Below are 19,988 nucleotides of genomic sequence, written 5' to 3'. Positions count from 1 at the left end.
GTTTTGGTTCCACTACTTATGCTGATTTCTGCCTTTGAAGTAGGCAAACTTCAAAGGAAAGTCTATGTTATTCACAATATCATGCCTTGCCCAGACCTGGCCCCGGACACAGTCTATTGAGTTGGAGACTGCATTGTGTGAGGACAGGCACATCCCTTTCAGGTGTGAGTGTCAGCTCCTCACTCCCCACGCTAGCCCAGGAAGACTCATCAGGATGTGCACGACACACCTCAGTTCCCCAGATGTGGATCCCACAGGCAGGCAGAGGCGCAGAATGGTTAAGCAAGAAAATGCCAAATTTCTAAAAGTGCCATTTTCAAACAGACAATCTAAAACGAACTCTACTAAAAGATGTATTTTTAAATTGTTAGTTTAAAGACCTCAAACTCCACTTAAAAGACATTAAAAGGCAGTCCCCATGTTACCCTATGGGAGAGATAGACCGTGCAACAGTGAAAACCGAATTTGGCAGTATTTCACTATTAGGACATGTAAAATATACCAGTACATGTCCTACCTTTTGAATACACTGTACCCTGTCCATGGGGCTACCTAGGGCCTACCTTAGTTATGACTTATGTGTAGTAAAAAGGAAGGTTTAGGCCTGGCAAGTGGGTACAATTGCCAGGTCGAGTTGGCAGTACAAGACTGCACACAGAGACACTGCAGTGTCAGGTCTGAGCCATGTTTACAGGGCTCCTGATGTGGGTGGCAAAATCAATGCTGCAGGCTCACTAGTAGCATTTGATTTCCAGGCTCAGGGCACTTCTAGTGCACTTTACTAGGGAATATGCCATTTAGGGATAACCAATCATAATCCCAATCTATACAGAGAACAATTGCACTTTAGCACTGGTCAGCAGTGGTAAAGTACCCACAGCACCAACACAACACAAAACCAGAACAAACAAAGTCTAATACACAGTCAAAAAGTAAAGGAAGCAGAGCCAAAAAGACAGGGGGAAACCATGCCAAGGATGCCAGGTCTAACAGATACTAATATCTCGAGTGGGCTCATGCTTTAGGGGTTCGTGCCATGCTTCAGAATATTTATGTTTTTTTTTTTATTACAAACTTCGGGCCTCATTTCCCAGAATTTGACACACCGGCTCCGATGCGTCAGATATCTTGTGCTGCCCTGATACCCCCTAACGATGCCATGGATGCCCTGTATTTACAATACAGAACTGCATGGAACATATTTCCACAGATGCATCAGAAGTTCTGATGCATCTCTGGCACAAAACTGATGATTTGCTGGACTAGAATCAAAAAAATTACACTAATCCAGCAATGCTAGGAAGGCTCTCATGTTAAAAAGCCCTGCATTAGGTTAACGTCTGCTCTGAGCAAGTGTTACATTTTTGATGTAGTGAAGTCGCAGAATGATGCAGTAAAATGTTGTAAGTTTCACTGCACTAGTTCTGGAAGGTTTTTTGCTGACGCCTACCTTGCATACACTATGCCTGGCGCAGGAATAATGTGGCGCAAGGCTTTACAAGCTGACACAATAGTCCCATTGCACCAGTTTGTAAATGTGGCACAGTTTAGGGGTCTGCTTGCACCACTGCAGCATAAAAAAGTGATGCTACAATAGCACAAGGGGCTTGTAAATAAGCCCCTAAGTTCCAAACTGCCCTGGCTGTGGTTGGAGCAAAGTTTGTTTTGCGTCAGGCCTTGTTAGGTTTAATCTACACTTTGAAAATGCTATGGTCTGAATGCGGCATTACCCCACTTCAGCTTGTTACTTATTAACGCTGTTGCCAACAGTGTCATCATTTAGTGAATTAAATCTGAAGTGCAGAGCACGGCCACATAAATCCAAACTAATATTATGCAGTACATGCGTTTTGGTGAACATATTCTGCTGGTACACATAATTTGAAGGCTAGACACTCATGACATGGATACTGGTTGCCATATTCCGTTTGCACAGTTATGCTGGAGACCAGTTTTTTCTCTCGGAATCTAATGCATGAGAGTTCTTTTCCCTGGGATATGTCTTCTACTGAGTGCAATTTTTGGTCAGACATTGTTTTTGATGCCCTTTGCTCACATTCTCTTTGTGTAGTATGAGATGCTCATAAAATGATTAGTTTAGTAAATCTTTTTTAATATTGAGGAGAGAACACTTATGGCACATATTGGAACATGTTTCTTAGGCAACAGTGGTTTAATACTATGTTTGGACGGAGGAGTGTCGCCTCCCCCGCCATGGGTTTTCTGGCAAACCTTTACCAGAAAACGTTTGTAAACTTTGTTTATGAACATTTTCTGGTAAAGGGAGTGGGACCACAGGGGTGAAGAGCAGCGTGAGAGAGTGCTCAGCACTCCTCCTCACTGCGCATGTATGTAGCCCTGGCTGGGCGCTCCCAGCCAATCCTGATGCTGCTCTGAGCAGCGTCAGGATTGGCACAGGGTAGGCTGGGTGCCTGAAGCATCCGGTGATGGCGAGGAAAGGTATGTTTTTTTTTAAATTTCATAAAATAAATGTTTATTCCCTCCCTCACAATCCCCGCCATATCCCCCCCGCGCCAACAGCACCCTTCAGTGCCCCTCGAGCCGCTACTATTTATAAGTCTCTATGATACATTACAATTCCTGCATGAACACATGACTTTATGCATTGATTGGAGTTTGGTGTTTTGTGGCAATCCTTGACAAACTGCAGCAGATCAAACCTTCCAACATTTTCCTAGGAAAAGCGTGGCAAAACTCTGAATGTGACTTTTTCACCTCAGCTCTGTAACTCTGCAGCTACAATGATCTTGGTGCCCTAGTAGAAAGTATCCTACCATCAGTCTAAATCCAAATGATGTATCCGCAGCTCACTTCTAAGGCAACATCACTCGGGCAGATGGAGCGGCATTGCACCATTAAGTGGAGGAAAGCAGCAATGGCCCAGTGGCATTTTGGTGATATATTTGTACTATCTCTCTGCAGTGTGTATTTTTACATTTTGTCTGGGATATTTACATTGTTAAAAAGTGTGACATGTTACTGGGCATATTATTGCTCATACTTTCTTGGATAATCTTGATAACGTCTGACCTATGATGTTTCATGCTGACTGTCATATTGATGATGCTCATTTAATCTGTTCTGGGTTAATGGCTGAGTCCAAACTGAGGTGACATGGTGTGCAAGATAATGATGGACTAGGATGAGGTTTGAGCGATTACCAGTGGCTGAGTTAAATTCAAGCATTCCATCTATCACTTTTTGCACACTTCTGTGCAACACCGCAAGTGGGTGGGTATGCTCAAAAGTGGTTCCAGTTCATACTGTGTCACTAGAATAAAGCCCTACCTAGCTGATGAGTCCTAACTACGGTGAAACCAGCCTGGGTTGCTTGGGTCCTGTTTCAGAAAGGACCTGGTCTTGCAGTTTGGAGTGGAGTTTTCCCATTGGTGCAAGGTCAAGACTGATTTGCATATTGAACTGACTGAGATTAAGTCAAACATTCCATCCATCACTTGTCTGTATACTTTAATGTGTTCAATTTTAGACAAAGACTGATCAGCTGTCCTATACACTGCAGTGCAATCTCAATCAGGTGATCACAGAGCACGTCAATCAACATACAAACACACCAGTTGAGTGCTATAGTGAAACAATATCTTAATACAGCAAATGCATGTTTAGATTGATGTTTCAGAGTGCCCTGTATCAGGTTCCTCTCATTACCAGCATACTGTTTTACTGCTTGTTTGCTTTTTTGGCTTGGCACGTAGAGTTACAAAAACATATTACAGGCCATGGGAAGTTTGTGCTTTAAGATCATGAAGACGCAGTACTGGTTGGTCCTATATTTCCTACACTATTTGCTGAGTGGACATTGACAGAAAGGGTTTTAATACGACCCAAAATTTATGATAATCTTTATAGGCCTCACAAGGTATATGGGTAACACTAAATAAATGCAATTGCAATACATTATGGTGCCATACCTCTGAGGGGGTGGAAGAAGGGAAGGTGTCTTGTGTCTCGCATTACTCTCTGAAACTCCTTCAACTAGTCACAGCGAGATGTTCAAGTGCATGCTATTGTTTAGATTTCCAGAAATCCGATGTGAATTTTTAACTGTTTCAATATTGACAATATGTGGTATGGCTCAATTTGATTGGTGCATTTGGCGTTAGCTGGCCAATTTATTTTAATAAAAATGTAAGGACAGTATTTGACTGCATACAATGTAGTTACAGTTGTGCTGTTAATCTCTTTTGAAATCGGGCTGTTTTAAAAAAAAAAATTCAAAATGCCTAGTGGTCACCCGAAATTTGGAACTTCTTTTAAGGGAATACTTACTTTAAAGCAGGATAGATTAACCTTTTGACCAAATCATAGGAATTGATCTTAACGACTACAAGCAATAAATTGATAGCATCTTTGGACAGGAAGTTTATTAAAAATATCTTGATATTCCCTATTGGAGTTGGTAAACTAATGCATATCTGTATTTATAAATATATTTATGGAAACCGGAGTGTAAGAAATTGGGTTATTGGTTAAGGAGGGGGAAGCACCACTCAGGCAACAACCACAATCCTTATCACAAAAGTCATCAAATTAACCTGTGCTTAACCCTCTGGTAGCTTGGCACATAAACAGTGAGCTTGAACTTCGAGGCAATGTGTAAACTATTTATGCAGCTTACAAACAGCAATAAAGTTAAAAGAACAACACAAGAAAAGTGCCAAACCAATTTAGAACAAGCATTTGCAATGCAATGGGTCTCACATTTGTTCGACTTAGAGATATCAGCATGGCAAAGTTCTATCCGGACTTTACTTGCTACATAAATTGAAAATGAAAAGTAATACAGTTTTACACAAGTGAGCCGGTTTAAAGCGCCATGCCATGAGCGTGAAAGAGCACTTAAAAGGAATCAGAAGTTCGCCCACAGTCAAACATATCGGCAGTTATGCAACTATCTGTGTAACAGGGTCAATGTCATGCAAAGGGCTCAAATATGTCTTCAGTAGTTTACCAGTGCTCTCAAGGAGGGCTAACCACTGGAAAAGGCATGACGTATGCATGCCTTTCACAATGAAATCAATTGAATTTTAAAAGGCAAGCCCACGAGCCAATGAAACTGATGGGCATGACATGGGTGTGGTTAAAAGCCCTTAGAGATTACAACAGGGACCAGAACGCTTGTGTTCGACCATTAATAATAGAGTAGAGAAAATGATACCAGAAAGACAAAAATACAACCAGTAGAGCCAGAGATTAGAAGCACAGAGTGGCAACTACTGGCAACTGCCAGCGTATTGTGGTTGTTGTCTGAGATAGGCTTTCGCCCCTCTCAACCAATAGCCCAATTTCTTACAAATACATTTTAGTGGGCCCATTAGCTGTATTTTGATAACGAGCTACTACATTTTGCACAATTTATTTTATTTCTTTAATTTACTGCTCTAAGATGGGCATCCACCTGTTAGACCTGGCATCCATGGCATGGTCTCCCTTGTCTTTTTTGCCTCTGTTTCCCATTTTTTGATTGTGTCACAGTGCAGTCTCCAACCCCCTGGTGTGTGTCATGGGCCTAGCCTGGGCAAGGAAGGATCTTGTGAACAACAGAGACTTTCCTTCGAAGTTTGCCAACTTCAAAGGCAGAAAGTGGTATAAGTAGTGGACCCAAAACCCCTTACTTTTAGATCACTTCTGGAACCAAGAGGAACCTCTGCCAAGGAGAAGAGCTGAGGAGAAGTGCTGCCCCTGCCTGTGACTGTGCTTTTTTGGGCTATCCTGCAGCTGCTACTTCTGCCTGTGAAAAGAGACAAAGACTGGACTTTATTGTGCATTCCTACTTGAGAAGAATCACCAAGGGCTTGAACTGAGTTTGCCTCCAGTTTTGAAGTCTCAGGGCCATCAAAGACTTCCTCTGCCAGTGCCTGGACTCTCTGCCCTGCCAAGTTGAGACCTATCCAGTCCCAGGGCCCCTGAAAGGTAAAGTTGGCAGAATAAGAGCTAAAATCCATGCACAGAAAGCCACAAACGCCCTGTGGGGTAATTTTTGAAGCAACATCTGCAACGGGGCTGCTAAACGATGCTTCACCCTCCTCGCGGTTGAAATCGACGCTCCCCCTGCATCGCCTGCTGGGTGATCGATGCATTGTGGCTGGAGAAACGATGCAATACCTGCTTGTGGCTGCTGATAATGACGCAAACCCCACTCTGCGTGATTTTCTAACATGGTGCAACCGGATTTCTCACGCATCATCCCTGGGCGTTAAAGTCATCGTGAACCTGCGTGGATCCGAGATGCCCCATCTGGAAATCGACGCATCACTCTCTTGCGAGGGAGAAAAACAACGCATCACCGACCTGACCAGAGAAGAAATGATGTACGGTCTCACTTGAGAGTAAGGAATCGATGCATCGCTGACTTTTCCACCGCACGCTTGCCCATGCAGCTTTATTTTTGACACAAATCAGGAACTTTGTGTAAAATCAACGTTTCCATTGTTTTCTATGGGGTAAGACTCTTATTCTTTTGAAAATTCACATCTTGACTTGTGTATGCTGGATTTTTGTTGTTTTGTTCTTGTTTTATTTAGATAAATATTGCCTGTTTTTCTAAACTGGTGTGGTGTTCATTGTGTAGTGCTTTTACTGTATTACTGTGTGTGTTGGTACAAATACTTTACACATTGTGGGACAAGCCTGACTGCTTGTGCCAAGTTACCAAGGGGTGAGCAGGGGTTATCCAAGTGTGCATCTCCATTCCCCTGACTAGAGTGAGGGTCCCTGCTTGGACAGAGTGCAAACTCAAAGCCAACCAGAGATCCCATTTCTAACACCACCATATTGTAGTGGTAAATAAAAAAATAAAAAAAAAATGCTGCTGCATCATGACATATGTGTGTTGGCGTAATATTATCAAACTAAGGCCTCCATATCTCCATGGAGCACCTGTACACACATGTATCATTGTGCATGTTTTTTCAACGTGTGCAAAAGCATTTGCACATGCAGTAGATCTGCATTAGCAAATCAAAAATGCAAGACCAGTTACAAAGTCGAAAGCACTTACATTTAACTTGGAATTTCTTTGAGTTAGTACATGAGGTGTGAATAGCAAAGCATGGAAACAGGAAGCAGTAGTAGCTTCTTTGTATTTCAAGGTTGTGCCGTCTTCAGTTTATATAACTCTGAAAAATGCTAAGTTCAAAGTATGCACTATAGGCAGTGCAAGTACATAAACCAGGTGTATAGCAGGGCACCGTGTGAGCACATAAGTTCATGACATGGCCTTTAGAAACTATGGACCAGATGTAGGACGCGATTTTGTGGCAGAATGGCCTTGTACAATGTACCATCCCTATTTTGCGAGTCGGTATCCTGTTTCCAACTTGCAAAATAGGGATTGCAACTCAGAATTAGGAAGGGGTGTCTCTAGGGCATCCCTTACTAATTGGGACTCACAGGAGGATGTGTGATTGTTTTGTGACCATGAATGCGGTCACAAAACAATCACAGTTACAATTTCAAATTGATGTTAACCTATTGTCAAACGGAATGGGACCTCTTCCCCTTAGTGAATGGTAGCTTAAATGTTTTTTCAGAGCAGGCAGTGGTCCTATGGACCACTGCATACTCATAAAAACTTAAAAGAAAACTTTTCATTTTCATTTTTGAAATGCATTCCGTTTTCCTTTAACTAAAACGGGCTGTTTTTTTAAAGTAAAAAACTGCTTCATTGAAAAATCAGTCACAGACATGGTAGTCTGCTGACCCCGGCAGGCCACCGTTCCTATGAGTGCGTCCATTCCCAAATCGGTCTCAAATTGCAACCTGCCTCATAAATATGAATGAAGCAGGCCCCTTGCGACCCATTTGGGAACCGCAAACAGTGTGGTTAACACTGTTGTACATTTTGCTTTTTGATTCGCAAATTTGCGATTCACAAACAGATCTCAAATTGCGAGTCACAAAACAAAACATTGTACATCTGGCCCTATGACCTTAGTGCCTTGATTTACTTAAGGTTTATGTTGACGCGTGGGCCGCTCGACGTGGTGGAAAGTGGCACAAACAGAAGCCGGACAGTTCAGCTTTCATGAATAAAAGATATCTAGCACCAAAGGTTGACAATCATCCAGTTCCCAAAAGCCTTTGCATCAACTCCCTGTTAATGTAAGCCAATTTCTGGGATAAGTAGGTGCTAAAACCATAGATTTTGGTGCATAGCCAGATCTACTAATGACCCAAATCTTTATGCCTAGTCTAACCAGGCACAAGCAAGGGGTTAAGAATTATACGTCCTGTTATGCCAACATGTAAAATGTATTTTTTGTGCCCTCTTTGCATTGCAGCTCTGCAACGTTTCATGCATTGCTTAGTTACATGAAAAACAGTAAACCTGTGTATGTGTTTCATTCTCTTGCGTCCCTCAATGTGAAGAAGTACACGAAAATAGAAAATAGGACTGAAAGAGCTAAAAGCTCCCAAGAGACAGTTTGAGTTCTCAATGCGAAAAATAAAATGTCAACGCTGCAAATTTGTGGAATTCATTCTTGGATGAGGCTTTACTATTTAAAATAATGAGAATTAAATTAAACCATAGTTAATTCAAATTAAAATCCATTTTAAATACATTATTCTCTATGCTCGCGTTGTTGAATAATTGTTAAAGAACATCTTGTTAATGTGCTAATGACTAACATTCCTTTTAGTATGCATTTTCTGGTCAGGCTAAAGACCGCTTTAGTTAGATTTGCCTGCCTCAGCTCATGTTAACGAAGGTGAAATAATATTCAGAGCAGAGCATTGGCTACGCCCCTTTTGCTAAATCTTACATGCTAACGTCTTAGCCGAGGAAAGTGGGAGATTAAAAAAAAATCGGTAGGATATATTTCTCCCATTGATTTCTATTGAAGAAATGAAATTTCAGGTGGAAGACAACCAAAATAAAGACATTTTTGGCTGAAAAAATCGTGAGTTTCCCACCTGAATCGGGTCTATTGGCATGTTTGGTAAATAGCCCTTATTCTACTACAAAGTCAGCCCCGACATCTTACTTGTGGGCACTCACTCCACTACCTAAGTGGATGTGCTTAGAACACCCAGTGGCACTAGTGCTGCTCTTTTCAGAATGCATATATGAAATTCACGGAATTCCACCCGCACTACTTTCATAATGCTTCGCCTTTAGGTGGGGTAAGGCAGTTGATATAGAGCATCAAAGCAGGTCAATCGAAAGGACAGGCTTGAGGGACGGCTATGGCACAAATTCCACACAGCAACTCACCCACAATATAGGAGCTCCAACTGAATGTTGCCTGTTAATAACTCAGAGAAGATGTAGAGGGTCAGGAAGCACAGTAGGACAGGATGCTTGGTGGTATAGGAGGCTGGCTCTCTATGTAGTGTGCAAAGCTGGTCTCACTGTGCAGAGACTCCAGGCAACCACACATTGGTTTACAGAGGTTAAAACTAGACCACCTAATGCTCTAACTTTTACGGTAGCTTTGTCAAGCAGTTAGGCTAACCATGGCAAAGCGCAAAGCATTTGTTGGGCTCACAGTATTAATAAATGAAAACACACCCTCAAATTAATAACTCAACACCAATTTACAAATATACTTCAGATATTTATAATATTTTTAAGACCTAGATCATCAAAATTGGGCTACAATTTTTTAGTTAGGATTTTTCAAAGTTTTGTGGGTACTCACCATGGGAATCAATGGGAGAAAAATTTAAAAAATGCATGTAAAATCAGTCAATGGGTTTACCAATGTCTCCTTTTGTTCTTAGGTCAGGCCTATCAAGAACTCCTTTGGGACAGCCGGAGGAGTTCAGGCAGTTCCCCGTTTTGGTGGGAAGAGCTGCTGAAAAGCTCTTGGAGCTGGTGCACGACCACTGCGGGGATCACTTGGGAAAGCAATGCACAGGTGGACTTTGAGGTAAGTCGGGTCGGTCCCCGTGGAGTGTAGATGTTGCAAGGGGCGGGAGACCCTTAGAGAATAGCTGGTTCTCTAGTGCAGGGCCCAGGGAGGATGGGTGCAGAGCTGATAGAAGATCCAGGAGCTATGCACAAATGTGCCCTTGAAAGCAGAAGATAGGTCACTTTGATGGTCAGCAGGGCCACTCTGGTGCATGGTTCTGGTGGTTTCTGAAGTCCATTGACTGGGGCTTCCTCCTTGTCCTGTTGTCGTCCAGAGTGGACTTTCCTTCCTGGTGTCCAACTTTAAGTGACCAGTACCTGGGGCTATTGCATGGTTCAGCCACTGAAGGATGCAGTGCCATCAAACTTGGTACACTTTCAGATTTTGTCCTCACAGTCGATCAGGTGAAATTTGGTCTGACTGTGGAATTTGGTTCCTTGGTCAGCAGCCAGTCAGCGAACTGGACTTCACTGTTTTTTTGGTCTTGGTCGCAGGAGACTGAATCTTTCACTCTATAAGGAGATCTTTGGTGATTTTTAGAAGAATGGAGGTCCTCTGGTGATTTTTAGAGTCTGATGTCCGAGCATCCCCTCAGGGGCGATTGTCGAGTCCTGGGTGCCACAGGCAGAGTTTGGTGCTTTTTTCTCGATGCAGCAGGACTTCAGTTCTCGAGCCTTGGGTCTTCTTTGCTGCTCAACTTCTTGTGTCCTTGGAATCTGAATCTCTGGTCTCGGGGTGCCCACTAAATACTGTATTTAGTGAGCATTTAGGTGAGTATCTAGTGGTGACCAATGGACCAGCTACCTTAACGTGGCTACACCCACTATGTGACCACTTCCTCTGGGCAGAGGTCACTTCCCTATCAGTGATAGGCTATTTTCCTACTATGCAAGATGGAGGAAAAATAAAATGGAGAGGTCACCACGCATGCAGCACCTTAGGGGCGGTGCAAGTTGGTGGTAGCCACTTCTCCTGTCCTTTGTGTGTTTTCCTGCTGTTGTTCCTGCCAAAAGTGGGAGTTTGCAATGGGGATGGCCATTTTCTGCTAGCAGGCCTAGGGGTAGAATTTCAAAGGTGGTAAGCCCTTTGAAGCTCGCTAGCAGGGCAGCGCACATTCCTGAGGAGGGAGGTGTTTGCACATCCACCCAGGATGAGCTTTGTTCTGGGACCCAGAGAGCAGGATCTCTCACCCCAGGGTTCCAGAATCTTGTCTGGTGGTGGCAGGCTGGTTGTGACAGGCCAGAAACTATGACAGTGTCAGTTAGCTTTGCAAAGGTCACCTCTAATGTGGCCCGAGGGGTACAATTGCAATTTATCATCCTGATACCAAACAACCCAGGGTTCAGAGTAGCCATCAGGTAGCTGTGAAACTCGCACTGACCAGTGTCCAGCACATGCATTTAAAATGGCTGCTATGTTTTCTTAGTATGTCCCAGGTTTGGCAAGGACACAGTAGGGGCATATTGCTCATACATCTTTGCCCACACATAGGGTATAGTGCACCCTGCCTTAGGGATGTAAGGTATACAGGGTGGGCTTACTTATATTGTGTGCAGTGTGTAGTGAACAGGGCACACAGGCTGTGTGCAATGTTGAGTTTGCATTTTAGGATGCACCAGGACACTCAGGCCCACATTATGACATTGGCGGTATAAACTGCCTACTGCCACGGTGACGGCTGCCAGATTTTGACCACAGCTGGACTTCCGCCACAAGAAGAGCGGAAATTCGGCTGTTGCCATACTGGCGGATGGTGGTAAGGTGGCGCTGCTACTACCAGCAGTGCCACGCCAGTAGACCGCCACTAGCTGTATCATGACCCGTGATACAGCCTGGCGGTGTTCTGCTGGCGGTAGCAGCGTCCAGTCCCATTCCCTGATGGAAGACCACCTGGATGAAGGTAAGTTGGGCTTCCACCAGGGAAGGGGGGTGTTGTGTGTGTGTGGGGTTGTGTGTATGAATGCGTGAGTGTGCGCGTGAATGCATCTGTGCGTGTAGTGTTGTTTCCATGGGTCTATGCATGTGTGTGAATGTGTGTAACAATGGAAATGTGAATGCGTGTCTGCATGTCAGTGTGAATGTGTGTACGGATGTGTGCGAGCATGACTGGATGTATGCTTGTATGAATGCCTGTCTGCCAGTGTGAGTAAGTGGGTGTCTGCGTGGAGCATGTCTGCGGGTATGTGCGTGTATGGGGGGTGGGGGATTAAAAGGGGGGAGTGTGGATGAAGGGGTGTGGGGGGATCTGGGGAGTGTTTGGGGGTGGGTGAGCCTCCTATCAGTGACAGGAAAGGAATTCCCTGCCACTGGTAGGGCCTACCGCCATGGTCTTTGTGGCATTGCTAACCCCACGAAAACCATGGAGGTAGGCTGGCTCAAAACGCCACCGGCGGTACTATAGCAGCTACTGGGCTGGAGATTGATATCTCCGGCCCAGTGGCTCCTACCACCATGGCGGTCTGAGTGGAGAAGTGGCGGGTTGGCTGAAGCCAACCCACTATGCTCATATTGTGGCGGTAAGTACTGCCGCCACATTACCACTCACTGCTGGGGTCATAATGACCCCCTCAGTCTGCAATGGCAATGCTGGGTGTATCTGGATGCATGGCCCATGAGGGTGGCACAATATGTGCTGCTTCCCTCAGGGGCCTACCCTTAGTTCCCCGTGCCCAGGGTACCTAAGTACCATTGACTAGAGACTTATAGTTATAGCTTTAGGTGTTGCCAATTGTATCAATACCTTTATAATTTTAGAGAAAGAACACTGGCACTGGGGACCTGGTTAGCAGGATCCCAGTGTACTCCAGTCCACGTTGCATACAGAAACCAGACAAAGGCTGTGTGTGGGGTACTGAAACACGGTGCCAGTTTCCCACAGGTGGCACCTGTACAGCTTGCCCACAGCAGTCCTGTGTAGGGTACTGCAGTGGAAGGGGGCACAAAAAGGAGGTAGAGAAAGTGAGCACCATTAGAATGGCGATTAATCTACAGAGACAGGGCTTTCCGGCTCACACAATAATAAGACACTTTTTATCACATGGGAAGTCTACATTGCCCTCTGCCTTCAATACACTAATTAGAGTGGTTAACTTTGGTTGTCCTTCCTTCTCATTATCTCTCTTGTTGCTTATCTACATCGTCTATCCTTACTTTTCCCTTCCCAGTTGCTTTTCTTCCTTCCAACTATTTCATACTTGAAGGCCAAAGTAGTCAATTGATTACATTAGAATTTTACTCTTGAATGAGTGTTGAAAAGGCTTTTTCATTTGGGATTAATTCTGAGTAGATCCTCATTATCTTTAACAAGCCACACCACAAGCACAGTCCTCTCTTTGCTAACCCAGGGAGCAACAGGAGCAGTCCAGTCTTTGGTGCAACCTCTCTTTTCTGGATCCAGAGAACATCTGGGCAGCCCTTCTTCAGTCCTCTTTTCAGTAAAGATGTGATCTCATGTATGGGTGCCAGTGGTCCTATTTCTGTTCACAATTTGGTCCCCTTGGGAGATGAGGCACCTACTAGCCAATGGGCTACCATGTCACCTCCTGCCCAGTAACAACTTCTTTTCAAGTGTGGCATCTATTGCTCCCAGAGTCAACTATTCTGCCCACTGCCAAAATGACAGAAGCCTTCTGTTGGCATCCCTTGCCCATCCCAGTGGTGTGACTACCTTAGGAGCATATTCTCATGGCAAAAAAACAGTATCACAATGCGTTAGATGTGGCATCCTTGAGGTGGTCTTACCCCAGCCGTTTTCCCTTATACCTCCTAATTTTGCTGTATCTTTTTGTTGGCCTTAGGACTCAAAGGACTTTATCATTGCTAACCAGTGCTAAACTGCATGTGCTCCTCTCCTAAACATGGTAACATTGGTGTATCCCAAATTGGCATATTTAATTTATTTGTAAGTCCCTTGTAAAGTAGTGTACCATATACCCAGGGCCTGCAAATTCCTGTAGAACATTAGCAACATCAGCCTCACCCAACTGGTTATCGAGCCCACTGACAAAGCCGGACACATACTTGACACCATCTTCACCGCCAGCAACAGAATCAAATCCACTCATGTCACAGAACTCACAAGGTTCGACCACACGATTGTCTACTTTACCTCCTCCAGCACAGAGCGCACCATCACCAAGCACCACAGCTCCAACCACCACAGCTGGAGCAAGGTAACAGAGACTCAGTGGACTCAGGCCCTAGGTATCTCTCAACTGAAGGCCTCATCAGACCTCAAACAGGCTGTCAAGAACTTCTCCACCAGGATCACAAAATGCGTCAACTGAGTTGTCCCGCTGAGGCCAGCCAGAAGCAACAAAACCTGAGGCAAAGCCAGCTCGTTCACCTCAGAGCTCAGAACCTCCAACCACAGCTGCTACCAGCTCAAGAAACAATGACGATTCACCAAGAACCCTGCTGTCAAAGCAACCCTAAAAGCAGCCCTCAATGATTACCACCGGCAGATCAAAGAAACCAATAGAACAGCCATCACAGCCCACATAGACATAGCAGGAAACCGCATGAAAGAACTTTTCAAAATAATCAAAGAATTCTCCAACCAGTAGCCACATCAAACACAATCCACCCTTCCAAAGAACTCTACTATATCCTCTCAGACTACATTCATAGCAAGATCACCACCATCTACAACAACTTCGACCACCCAACCAACTGTCCCCTGCCTCAGCAGACTCAACCAACCAGCACACATCAGCCAGATGACCACCTTGTGGACACTGCTCACTACACAATCCACCTCAGCCATCATGTCATCCATCCACTCCGGAGCATACACCAACCCATCCCAACACCACCTGGTCAACCTCAGAACTGATCAAATCAGCCTGGAACTCTCCAACATCATCAACACCTTGATTACCATGGCAGTCTTTCTAGAGAAATGGAAACATGCAGAAATTAGACCCTCCCAATCAAACCATCCGCCAACCCCAGCAAATTCAAAGATTTTTGACTGATCTCTCTGCTCCCCTACACCGCCAAAGCACTCGAGAAGGCTTTCAATCAACAGCTTACTGAATACCTGGAACAAAATAACCTGCTTGACATCTCCCAATCAGGATTCTGCATCAACCACAGCAGGGAGGCTGCTCTTATTGTAGCCATAGATTGCATCAGAAAAATCCTCGACCACGGGGAGATTGCTGCCCTTATCCTCCTCAAACTCTCATCTGCTTTCAACACCATGTCTCAGTACAACCTCATCAACAGACTCTACAACATCAGAATCCAAAAGAGAACTCTCAAATGGATCACTTCTTTCCTGACAGGACGCACTCAGAGCATCAGACTACGTCACATCTCCTCCGGACCTTACATTTGTGTTTCGCTTGCACATATATGCTATTATTCCCCAGGCTAAGCAGCACTCTGTTGCAGTACAAAGCGGTGTGCAGTCTTCTAAGACGTGTTTAATTGTTTATAAAATTTGAAATCACTGCCATGGCACGCTGAACGACAAGCGCTTTTGGTTTTTAAGGTACTCTTCGAACTAGGCATTTAATATTTTACCCAGAATGGTCTGGAAGATTGATGTTATTAACTTCTCTGTGTTGCATGGCCATCACGCTAGAATGTTATTGCGCAGTGTAGGAGGCTGGCCTGGTTTGTATTGGGTACCTTGGGTACTTACACCTTATACCAGGTCCAGTTATCCTTTATTAGTGAAGCAGTAGTGTTCTAGCAGCTTAGGCTGATAGAGGTAGCTATAGCAGAGCAGCTTAGGCTGAACTAGGAGACATGCAAAGCTCATGCAATACCACCTATAGTTACACAGTACTTCTACACAAGTAAAGACAATACTCAGTGTTACCAAAAATAAAGGTAGTTTATTTGGGTGGCACAGTACCAAAAATATCTAAGAGGCAATACTCCTTCTGGAGGTAATTATTAAACACAATATTTACACTAGACACCAAAATTAGACAAGTAAATAGTCATAGAACAATGCAAACAGTAGGAAATCCTATAGAATACAATGGGAGAAAATAGGTCTAGAGGTAACATGAACCACATACTAAGAAAGTGGAATGAGAATCACAAATTCGAGTCCATTATATCCTATGGAACTCGTAATACGGCTGGTGGTATATCCGTCACTTTACCGTCACTTTTGGGACGGATTAACACTCCTCCAAAGTTAGAATAACCCCCCAAGTCTGCAAACAACAACTACTGGATTCCTGGACATGAAGACCTTCAAAAGAAGGGGACCAAGTCCAGAAGTCAAAAGAAGTTCCAGGAAGGACAGGAGCCCCAGCCAACCCAGAAGAAGGTGCAAAAGAAGAGTCCCCGGATGGATGAAGACCGCAGGAATGCACTCTAGGAAGATGCCAGCGGGTTCCTGCATAATGCAAAAGATGTCCCACAATGTGAAGATGGATGCAGATATGATTTTGTGTTGGAAGTCACCAACAAGCCTTGGTTACGACAAGTGTGCGTTTTGCATCAAAATGGTGCTGGCTGGACCCAGGAGGGACCTGGGGGCCGCAACTCTGTGTGAGGAGGAAGAGGGGGCTCTCAGCACTTCAGAAAGCCCTCAGGATTCCAGGCAGCATCCATGTGAGTCCTAGGACACGGGGACAAAGGAGGTGCAAAATGTGGCTGGTGCAGCATTACAAAGAAGGGTCCCATGTCACCGGAGGTCAATGCAGCGAGTTGAGTGCCACAGGATAGAGTGCTGGGGACCTTGGCCAGGCTGTGCACAAATAGTGCCAGAGGCCTCAGGAGGTGAAGAAAACATGGTGCACAGCGGTACTGTTGTTCTCAGGGAAGGCAGGGTCTTACCTCCTCCAAATTGGATAAGCAGGACCTTAGGACAGTCTGTGTCGATGGGGTCCACCCTCTGTGAATCCAGGAGCACACTTGTTGCTGTGAGAAGCGTCCAGGAGTACCAATCTTCTGCTTGGAAGGTGCCTGCATGAGCAGCGGAGTGACTCAGTCACCCCAAGGGAGATTTATTTGGTCCTTCTGGTGCAGGATGAAGACAGGGATTCCTCAGAGCGTGCACACCGTAGAAACTGTCGCAGTTGCTGGCTGGAGCTGAAGTTGCAGAAGAAAAGTATCCCTTGTAGATACTTTGTTACTGTTACAGCGGTTCCTGGAGCAGGCTACAGTTGATCCGAGGTCAGAGGATGAAGTAGTAGTTGCAGAGGATTCCTGCTGGAAACTTGCAAGTAGAATCTGAAGAGAACCCACAAGAGAGACCCTAAATAACCCTGAGATGGGGATTGGCTACCTTATTAGGTAAGGACCTATCAGGAGGGTCTCTGACGTCACCTGCTGGCACTGGCCACTCAGAGCCCTCCAGAGTGCCCCCACACCTTGCAAAGCAAGATGGCTGAAGTCTGGAACACACTGGAGAAGCTCTGGGCACCTCCCCTGGGGTAGTGATGGACAGGGGAGTATCACTCCCCTTTCCTTTGTTCAGTTTCACGCCAGAGCAAGGGACAAGGGGTCCCTGACCCGGTGTAGACTGGCTTATGCAAGGAGGGCACCATCTGTGCCCTTCAAAGCATTTCCAAAGGCTGGGGAGGCTTCCCCCACCAGCCAGTAACACCTATTTCCAAAGGGAAAGAGTGTAACACCGTGCTCTCAGAGGAAATGCTTTGTTCTGCCTTCCTGGGACTGAGGTGCTCAGACCCCAGGAGGGCAGAACCCTGTCTGTGAGGTGGCAGCAGCTGTAGCTGCATTGCAAGCCTCAGAGAGCTGGTTTGGCAGTACTGAGGGTCCATCGTGGAGCCCCCAGGATGCATGGAATTGGCTCCCCAATACCAGATTTGGAATGGGGGGGACAATTCCATGATCTTAGATACCTTACATGGCCATATTCGGAGTTACCATTGTGAAGCTACATATAGGTATTGACCTATATATAGTGCCCGCATGTATGAATGGCCCTGAACTATGTGGGGGCACCTTTGCTAGTGAAAGGGTGCCCTCACACTTAGTAACTTTGCACCTAGCCTTCAACAAGTGAAGGGTAGACATATAGGTGACTTATAAGTTACTTAAGTGCAGTGAAAATGGCTGTGAAATAGTGTGTGCACTATTTCACGCAGGCTGCAATGGCAGGCCTGTGCAAGGGTTTGTCTGAGCTCCTTATGGGTGGCAAAAGAAATGCTGTAGCCCATAAGGATCTTCTGGAACCCCAATGCCCTGGGTACCTAGGTACCATATACTAAGACTTATAAGGGGGGTCCAGTGTGCCAACTGAAATTGGTAAATGAAGTCACCAGCCTATAGTGACAAATTTAAAAGCAGGGAGAGCATAAGCACTAAGGTTCTGGTTAGCAGAGCCTCAGTGACACAGTTAAGCACTACTACCTACACACACATTAGGCCACAAACTATGAGCACTGGGGTCCTGGCTAGCAGGATCACATCGAGACAGGCAAAACACACTGACATATAGGTTTTGATCTATAAGCACTGGGGTCCTGGCTAGCAGGATCCCAGTGACATAGTAAAAACACACTGACACACACTCACAAACAGGCCAAACGTGGCGGTAACCATGCTAGAAAGAAGCTACTTTCTCACACACAGTGCTTAGAAGCACACAGTGTAGTGTACAGGTCTAGTGAAGGGTCAAAAGTGCTGAATTAAATTTAAAAAATTGGGATTGTAATCTGTCCCTGCTGTTGCTGTCTCCACTTATTCCTTAGTGCCCTGAGAATAGTGGACTACTGGCTAACAAGCGTGCTGGATTTTCATTGTTGCATTATGCAACAATGCACTACTGCTGTGTTTTTCCTTGGGTGGCTGTAAAACTAGCTTGCAGTAGCTCTATAAAGAGCACCTGCACAGGACCCTATTAGATTTGCAGAGGCTCTGAGAGGTCTGTCCACTCGGGATAGTCCTGCCGTGTCTGTCAATCACCCTCAGATAGCAGAGATAACCACAAAACTGCATGCCACTGAAAACAAAACCTCACAAGGAGGATGTGAGGGCAAGGGGGGACCTATGGTATTACCTAACTTTATAGTAGGAGATTCCCACGGCAGACATTGTTCACCTCTGCTATAGTTGTTCTTCGTGGGGAGGGGCATTATTTTGCCTTGCCATGTCCAACTTGCACCAATATGGCCTATTATGAGAGGTTGCCTCCAGGGTATAAGCCACTGTGCAGGGGCTACTATTAGAGTGGCGAAAAAGCTCAGTGCTTCCCAGTTAATCCTGCTGTAGATATCTACAAAATACAGGTAAGGGGTGAAGACCTATTTGAGTATCCTAGGCCTTAAGGAGAATAACTTTCTCAGAGCCATCACTGGTGTGGGGAAGGGGATTCTATTTTTGCCCCTTACACTAGACCTTGGAATCCACGCTGTTGTTGAGTTAGCAGCGTTAAGACTGCTACTGTATTGGGCCCATTTATGGACCAATAGGGAACTCCAAAGCAATAGGTTTAGCCTTAGAGGTGTCAGGAAGTGTAAGCAGGCAACAGTGAAGATTCACTGGTTGAAGAAAATGAAGAAAGCATGGCCTGACCTTGGACTGCTAGAGTTCTGGGATGCTCCATGGGCTACCCCAACCAATGCTGCCACAATGGCTAAGCGAAGATATTGGGAGCTGATACATACACAGATCGAACTTGATAGTGGTAGAAGAAGATTGACCAAAAGTTTCTCAATGCACAAAGCTGTACCTAAGGCTGATGAATGTTTAGACTATATCAGACCACTACGTGCCTATAGATTGTTCCTGCAGTTTATGTACAGTACCTTCCCTATTGCTGCTTTTACCACGTGCTAGGCTTCGTCAGTAGATGGTACTTGAAGTTGCATATTTTGCACCAGTACCGATGAAACACATGAGCATTTATATTTTTTCTGCCCTAAATATATTCTGCCCAGAAGTCGGTGTATCGCCCGCCTTATGCAGGAATTTGTTAATTGCAGACTGTATTGACAATCTTAGGATCTGTAAGAGTGAAACAACTCAAAGGGTAGTGGTGTCAGTCTCCAAATTTCTTTTTGCAGCCTGGACCATTAGACAGAAAGAATTATTGAAACTTTAGTGGCTCTTGCTTCAAAACCTAGAGTGTTCTTGATATATGTACGTTATTAACTTTGA

Source organism: Pleurodeles waltl, chromosome 1_1 (genome assembly GCF_031143425.1).
Source record: "Pleurodeles waltl isolate 20211129_DDA chromosome 1_1, aPleWal1.hap1.20221129, whole genome shotgun sequence".
Classification (NCBI taxonomy): Eukaryota; Metazoa; Chordata; class Amphibia; order Caudata; family Salamandridae; genus Pleurodeles; species Pleurodeles waltl.
Note: the sequence above shows the minus strand (reverse complement) of the source record.